Source organism: Crotalus tigris, unplaced genomic scaffold (assembly GCF_016545835.1).
Source record: "Crotalus tigris isolate CLP2741 ecotype Arizona unplaced genomic scaffold, ASM1654583v1 scf7180000019004.2909048, whole genome shotgun sequence".
NCBI lineage: Eukaryota > Metazoa > Chordata > Lepidosauria > Squamata > Viperidae > Crotalus > Crotalus tigris.
In genome coordinates this window covers 2,799,019-2,806,704 of record NW_024097319.1, presented here as the reverse complement: position 1 = coordinate 2,806,704, position 7,686 = coordinate 2,799,019, and positions in this window count along the sequence as shown.

Below are 7,686 nucleotides of genomic sequence, written 5' to 3'. Positions count from 1 at the left end.
TTAAATTTTCAGCCTTTCTTTATTGGATCAAAAGATGGGACTGTAATTCAGTTTGCCAGTAGAGACTTTTTTTTTTAAGAAAGAAGAAACAGGAAGAAAATGGAATACACAATTCAACCCTACAGGGAGTTTACTATATTATTGTCAAGAAATGCAATCATCCAGAGAGCCCGTAGCATTATATATCCTGATTTAAAAATGGCAAGGAACAAACTGTCTGCTAATGAAAATGACTAGAACAACATTAAAAATGTTCTGGACTTGTATTGTGAAAAAAAAAAAAAAGATAGACTAAGCAGGGTTTTTTTAAAAAAAAATGAAAAACCTAAAACCCAATCATTACAGTTCCACTTTAAAAAAAAAAAAAGCTCCCTCACTAATAGAAGGCTACAGCAGTCCATTTACTTAAGAACAGATTTACCAGTATCTTTAAAAGAATATATATTTTGAATTGTCAGAGCAATTTGGCAGTAAGAGATCTGCAAGATAGGTACTTTTAGAAATTCTGGGATATAGGCCAGCCAGGGGTCAGGGTACTGGAAATAGGAAATGAGCAAACAATTAAAGCAGTGCTTATATTTGTTTAACAAATACAGCAATGCTTTTCAACACTGGCAACTTGAAGATGTGGGGACTTTGACTCCCAGAATCCCTCAGCCAGATAGTGTAGGACAGGGGTAGGCAACCTTGGCTCTTTTATGAATCGTGGACTTCAACTCCCAGAATTCCTGAGCCAGCACAGCTGGCTCAGGAATTCTGGGAGTTGAAGTCCACGACTCATAAAAGAGCCAAGGTTGCCTACCCCTGGTGTAGGAGAACAGCAGGCAGAACTGAATGAAGGGCAGAGTTAAGTGTGTCATCAGCTTAGAATTGTTACATTGTCACAAGCGCTCCAAATCCAGCCCCTCCTGAATTCCATTGACCTTTATCAAGTGCCAATTTAGTGTTGAACTTTAGTTGACCAGATTAATGTCAGGTAGAAAGAATTAGGGCCATTCGTAAGGACCACTGCAGCATAGAAGATTTATTCAAGTTTATACACAAGAATCTGGTCAATTAAAGTTCAGCACTAAAGATAAGAGTCAAGGAGGGGTTGGACTGTTTATGGAAATGTAACAACTCTAAGCTGATGACATGCTTAATTCCACCCCCGCCGCTCTGCCTGTTCTTTTCCTGTTAATAGTGGATGCATATTCAATCAATCTATGTTTCTACACACAATCAAATATTTACTGTCATATGCAATTATAGGTACAGTTTAGTTTACAAAATCATGCCCCTTTTTAAGTTGCTTCTGTTGCCTCAGACATGATTTTGCAAACTAAACTGTACTTATAATTGTATATGGCAGTAAGTATTGGATTGTGTGTAGAAATATAGATTGATTGGATGTGCATCCACTATTCGTAGGAAAGTAGTTTTTGACTTATGAATACAACTGAGTTCAGAGTTCTGGTCATAAATCTTTGCATAAATCTTTACAGGTCTTTGATTTTACAAACACTTTAATGACAATTGTTAAACAAGCCATCCTAGCCATTATGTGAGTAACATGGTCATTAAGGAAATCACATGGTCCTAGGTTTAAATCCAGTTTATCCAATGGATGTATTTTGCCTTTTTTTTTTTTTTTTTGGTCAGAAAGAAAAAAAAATCACAAATTAGATGACCATGGGACACTGCAATTGATTGCAATTGAATACTGCATCCAGTTGTGGTCACTACGATGTAAAAAAGATGTTGAGACTCTGGAAAGAGTACAAAGAGCAACAAAAATGATCAGGGGACTGGAGGCTAAAACATATAAGGAACGGTTGCTGGAATTGGGTATGTCTAGTTTAACGAAAAGAAGGACGAGGGATGACATGATAGCAGTGTTCCAGTATCTCAGGGGCTGCCACAAAGAAGAGGCAGTCAAGCTATTCTCCAAGGCACCTGACAAGAAGCAATGGATGAAAACTAACCAAAGAGAGAAGCAACCTAGAACTAAGAAGAAATTTCCTGACAGTGAGAACAATTAATCAGTAGAACAACCTGCCTCCAGAAGTTGTGAGTGCTCCAACACTGGAAGTTTTTAAGAAGAGACTGGACAGCCATTTGTCTGAAATGGTATAGGATTTCCTGCCTGAGCAGGGGTTTGGACTTGATGACCTCCAAGGTCCCCTCCAAGTTTATTATTGTTATTATTATTGTTGTTGTTGTTGTAATTAGGGGCTGCCTACCAAGCACTCAAAATGCAATCACATGAGCAGAGGGGCAGAGCAGAAGTTGTAATTTCAAGGACAGGTTGGAAATCATTTTTTCTGGGTCAATTATAACTTTGAACATTAAATGACCTGTCATAAGTCAAGGACTATCAAACAGTTTAAGAGAATTGCATGCTAGTCTCTGGTTTTAATCATGAGAAAAATTTATTCTATCAGCTCTAAGCACATCTTTGTTTGTAATTCAGATCTGGTATACAAAACTTGAAAGCTGGAACATCATGACCTCTTCAGTCTTGCAAAGGGGTTCATAATTTATTTTTTTACTGATCATTACCATTAATAGCATCATTAGGCGATGGTTTCTCCTACCTCATTAAATGCTTTAGAGTGTGCAGCGCAGTAATAAGAAATATGACTGATAAGTTTATCTTTTGAGCATCTAATGAGGACAGTCTGATGCATCCTCACTCATCATACATCCTAGACAATAATGGCTTGAGGTCATCCAGATCACTGTTCATATTACTTAGCTTCACAGCCTTGAGATTAGAACACTGTTGGAATATTCATGAGCAGGAAGAGTAATGTGGTAACTCAGTCAGCCAATGTGAAGAAAGTGCTACTGAGTCTGTGCAAAAGGTATTGAGTTAGGAGCTGGATTTTTTATTCAGTCTCAGGTCTGTCTCTGTATCTCTCTGTAAGAAGTCTTCATTGAGCTATGTTGCTTTAAAGAAGAATGTATGGTATTGTAAATATTTTGATATGAATATAAAGAAATTTATTTGAATCAGCTAAATGCAGTCAACTGTGAGAGCTTCTGATTTATTTTTCACCAAGAGAGAAATTAAAATTCTCTAACAAACACAATATTACCTGATCGGATAAAACTGTGCAAAAACATAGCTGAATTTATCTGTTCAAGATAGAACCAGCGACAAGCTAAAATTAAAATAATCTGATTTTTTTCTGAATTAGAGGGTTGAAGGAGTAGAGAAATATTGAAAATTCCATGGGCAGTAACGTTTTCATCTAAAATGAGCTTTAGGATCAATACTTCCATCTTGTCCTGAAGGCAGGACAAGAAGCAACGGATGGAAACTAACCAAGGAGAAACTTCCTGACAGTTAGAACAATTAACCAGTGGAACAACCTGCCTCCAGAAGCTGTGAATGCTCCAACACTGGACATTTTTAAGAAGAGACTGGACAGCCATTTGTCTGAAATGGGACAGGGTTTCCTGCCTGAGCAGGGGGTTGGACAAGATGACCGCCAAGGTCCCTTCCAACTTTATGATGATGATGATGATGGTGATGATGATGATGATGATGATGTATTTTCACCTTTTGCAGCCCACTAACAAACCTGGAGCATGAAGAGGCTTTCATAGAAGAGGGGCTTAGAAGAGGAAAAAAAGACGCAGAGTTCATAAAGCAAACTGAATTAACTCATTTTCTGGGTCCGTCCAATACGGGTAGTCCTCGACTTCCAACACATCATTTAGTGACCATTCAAATTCACATTGACAACCATTGCAGCATCCCCATGGTCATGTGATCAAGATTCAGACACTTGGCAACTGACTCATATTTATCATAGTTGCAGTACCCTGGGGTCATATGATCCCCTTTTGTGACCTTTGGACAAGAAAAGTCAATGAGGAAGACAGATTTACTTAACAACCATGGGACTAAATTAACAAATGATTCACTTAACAGTGATTCACTTAACAATTGTGGCAAGGAAGGTCATAAAATAGGGCTAAAGTTCACTTAACAACTGTCTTGCTCAGCAACAGATTTTTTGGGGCTCAATTGTGGTCATAAGTCAAGGACTACCTGTATGTTAGGACATAGTATTTGAAGGGCTGCTACAAAGAATGAATAGAATAGAATAGAATAGAATAGAATAGAATAGAATGGAATGGAATGGAATGGAATGGAATGGAACGGAACGAAGTGGAGTGGCGTAGAGTAGAATGGAACGGAACGGAATGGAACAGAACGGAGTGGAGTGGAATGGAATGGAATGGAATGGAATGGAATAGAATAGAATAGAATAGAATAGAATAGAATAGAATAGAATAGAATAGAATAGAATAGAATTCTATATTGGCCAAGTTTGATTGGACACACAAGGAATTTGTTTTCACTGCATAAGTTCTCAGTGTACATAAAAGGTATAAGTGATAAATCATGATCATAGTCACCATAAAAACACAATCATCATTTTCCAAAACACCAGAAGGCAAGACAAGAAACAATGGATGGAAACTAATCAAGGGGAGAAGCAACCTGAAATTAAGGAGAAGCTTCCTAACACTGAGGACAGTTAACCAATGGAATGGCTTGTCTCCAGAAGTTGTGGGTACTCCATCACTGGAGACTTTTAAGAAGAGACTGGACAGCCATTTGTCTGAAATGTTATATGGTCTCCTGCTTGAACAGAGGGTTGGACTAGAAGACCTCCAAGGTCCTTTCCAGATCTATTCTGATTGAAATGAGACACCAATTTTAAATGTTGCATTCAGGCTCGTGTCACTATCTGCTTTGAGGAAAGACTATGTTGGCTATTAAGGAGGACTTTTGAGAGAGACTTAAAAGGTAGCATTTCTTTCAAGATTAACTCAAAGTCTAGACCCGTGGTGGCGAACCTACGGCACGGGTGCCACAGGTGGCATGCAGAGCCCTTTCTGTGGGCACGCGCGCCGTTGCCCCAGTCCTATGCCTTCAGCGGGGTTTTATAATACCTTTTCACTTTAGGCCTCCACCGCCATGCGCAAACAAAAAAAAGGTTCGGTCAATCAATTTCAACTTCTCGCAGGAAAAAAAAAGATCTCGCAAAGTTGGAATTGATTGATTGAACTTTTTAGTCCCACCCAGTCTGCCATTACCACTGCAGCCATGCCCACTCAATAGGCCACACCCACCCAATGGGCCACGCCCACCTGGCACCCAACAATACATAAGTGTGTTTTGGGTTGCAGTTTGGGCACTTGGTCTCTAAAAGGTTCGCCATCACTGGTCTAGACTATAGAAGTACTTTTGTGCATGTAGTGATCTTTTAAATATATATTTTTATCCTACCATTATTTGTATAAATAACTCAAGGCGAACCCAAAGGGGCTTTTCCAAAAGACTTTCTTGGTTTTTTCCCCTCTATTTTCCTTACTTTTCATCCAAGAAGCTTCTTCAGTTCATTCCGTTCAGTTCAGAACTAAAGAATCTTCTCGGATAAGAAGCAAAATGTTTTCAAGGCAAAAAAAATAAAACTAATTATGTTTTTGAACTACAACCTGCAATAGTGTGACATTAACACAATACAAGTAGTCCTTGACTTATGACCACAATTGAGCCCCCAATTTCCATTGCTAAGCACGACAGATGTTAAGTGGGTTTTGCCCCATTTTATGACCTTGCTTGCCACAGTTGTTAAATGAATCACTGTAGTTGTTAAGTTAGGAATACAGCTGCTCAAGTTAAAACATTGAAATGATGATGAATGGCTGATTGAAAACCGCAGATTTTTCTTAGCTTAGATATCTTTTACTTGGCAATTTCTTTCATTTACATAACTCAGCCAAGGCTCCAATAAAGAAAATAAGTTATTTAAACAGAAGCTGTCACCATAATAGAGCAGGTTTTGAGGTTTAATTCACTTTCAGATACAAAGGGATGATTTTGCCAACATGCCTTCATTTTTCTTTAATAAGTTCATTTTACTGCCCTGAAGTTTGGTATTTGTGGCATTAAGAGTATAACATGTTATTATTTAATTTAATGTCAAGTGGAGGATTAAGATTTAAATTAATAACAAACCACAGGAACACTTAATCTCCACAAGATGACAGATGCTGCTTCATGGCTATAAATCAAAATCTAAATGAAAGAATAGGGGTATTTTTTGGATTATATACACAACTTTCATTATAAACACTTATAATACACACTTTCGCCTGGAAAGAAAACTTGGAGTGATTTATCAACTTTGCAAAACAAATCAATTCAAATATCCAACATTCTAAATGAAGAATTAATTTAGGCTTCTCTATCAGAATACCTGCGTATAAACCTGGAAGACAGCAATATTTATATTATATATATATATAAAAATGATGCTTGGTTCGTCACTCAGTCAGCCAGATTTTCAGACTGGATTTGGCATTTTTATCCATATATAAATATTTTCATATTTATTTTTTTATCAACAAAAATAAAATACAAAACAGAAAAATAAACATTCAACACTAACAACAAACAGAAAAAAAAAGTCTTGGGTACAAAAAAAAAGGAAAAAAAAAACAAATGTCAAATAGGTCTAACATTAAACATAAAGAATCCACCCTGGTTGGATGCTGAAAAATAAAGAAAGAAAGAACAAATAAATTCTCCTTGCCCTAGATTAGATTAGATTAGATTAGATTAGATTAGATTAGATTAGATTAGATTACCTTTATTGACATTTTTTACTGTCGGCACAACGGCACACATTAAAAATGAAATTTAGTTGCTTGCTCTCAAAGTGTACACATACATAACACACATTTAAAACATCCTATATACAACATATGTATAGACTTACAACCTTACATATAGGTAACATATAAATATTAATCACTGTCCATCTTGAATACATAACGGAAGGAGGAAGTGTGAGGGTTCATAAGGTTGATACTGTATGGAACTGTGGCTGAATCTGGATGTTCTGCTTCGGATACCACGAAGCCCCCTCCTCCCAGAAGATAACAAGGAAAACAGGTCGTGAAGAGGATGTGTAGCGTCCCAGACAATCTTGCAGACCCTGCTCAAGCATCGCTTATGTGCCATGTCTTGGATGAAAGGGAGGGAACTGCCAATGATCTTTTCAGCCATCCTCACCCCTCTCTGCACCGCCTTCCTGTCTGAAGCAGTATAGCATATCAGGTATAACAATAGTTATAAGCTTTCCCATCCCTATTTAACAAAAATGCTCTATTAAATAAACAAATACTCCAGATGTGGAAATCTGTCTAACCTAATTGACCCTACATCTAATCATAATGGAAGATGACATTATGATTGTGGAATTAATAATAGCAGTACATCAGTCAGTTGAAAAAGGCAGCCTTACTTGGAACAGTTTACATCCTGCGACGATAGCTTTAACCCCATCGAACATTCACCTCTGCCTCTCCTAGGTCCTTAAGGACTCAGGTGGATAAAAATGCCAAATCCAGTCTGAAAATCTAGCTGACTGAGTGATAAACCAATACTCTCATCATCCATTCTGACATCTTCCTCATGTCACAATGTTTGTTGCAAGGGTCTTCAAACTTGGCCCTTTTATGACTTGTGAACTTCAACTCCCAGAATTCCTCAGCCAGGCACATTGGCTGAGGAATTCTGGGAGTTGAAGTCCACAAGTCATAAAAGGGCCAAGTTTGAAGACGCCTGGTTTGTTGCAATAAAAATCCCTTATTCAAGCAGGAGCCCCCATACCATTC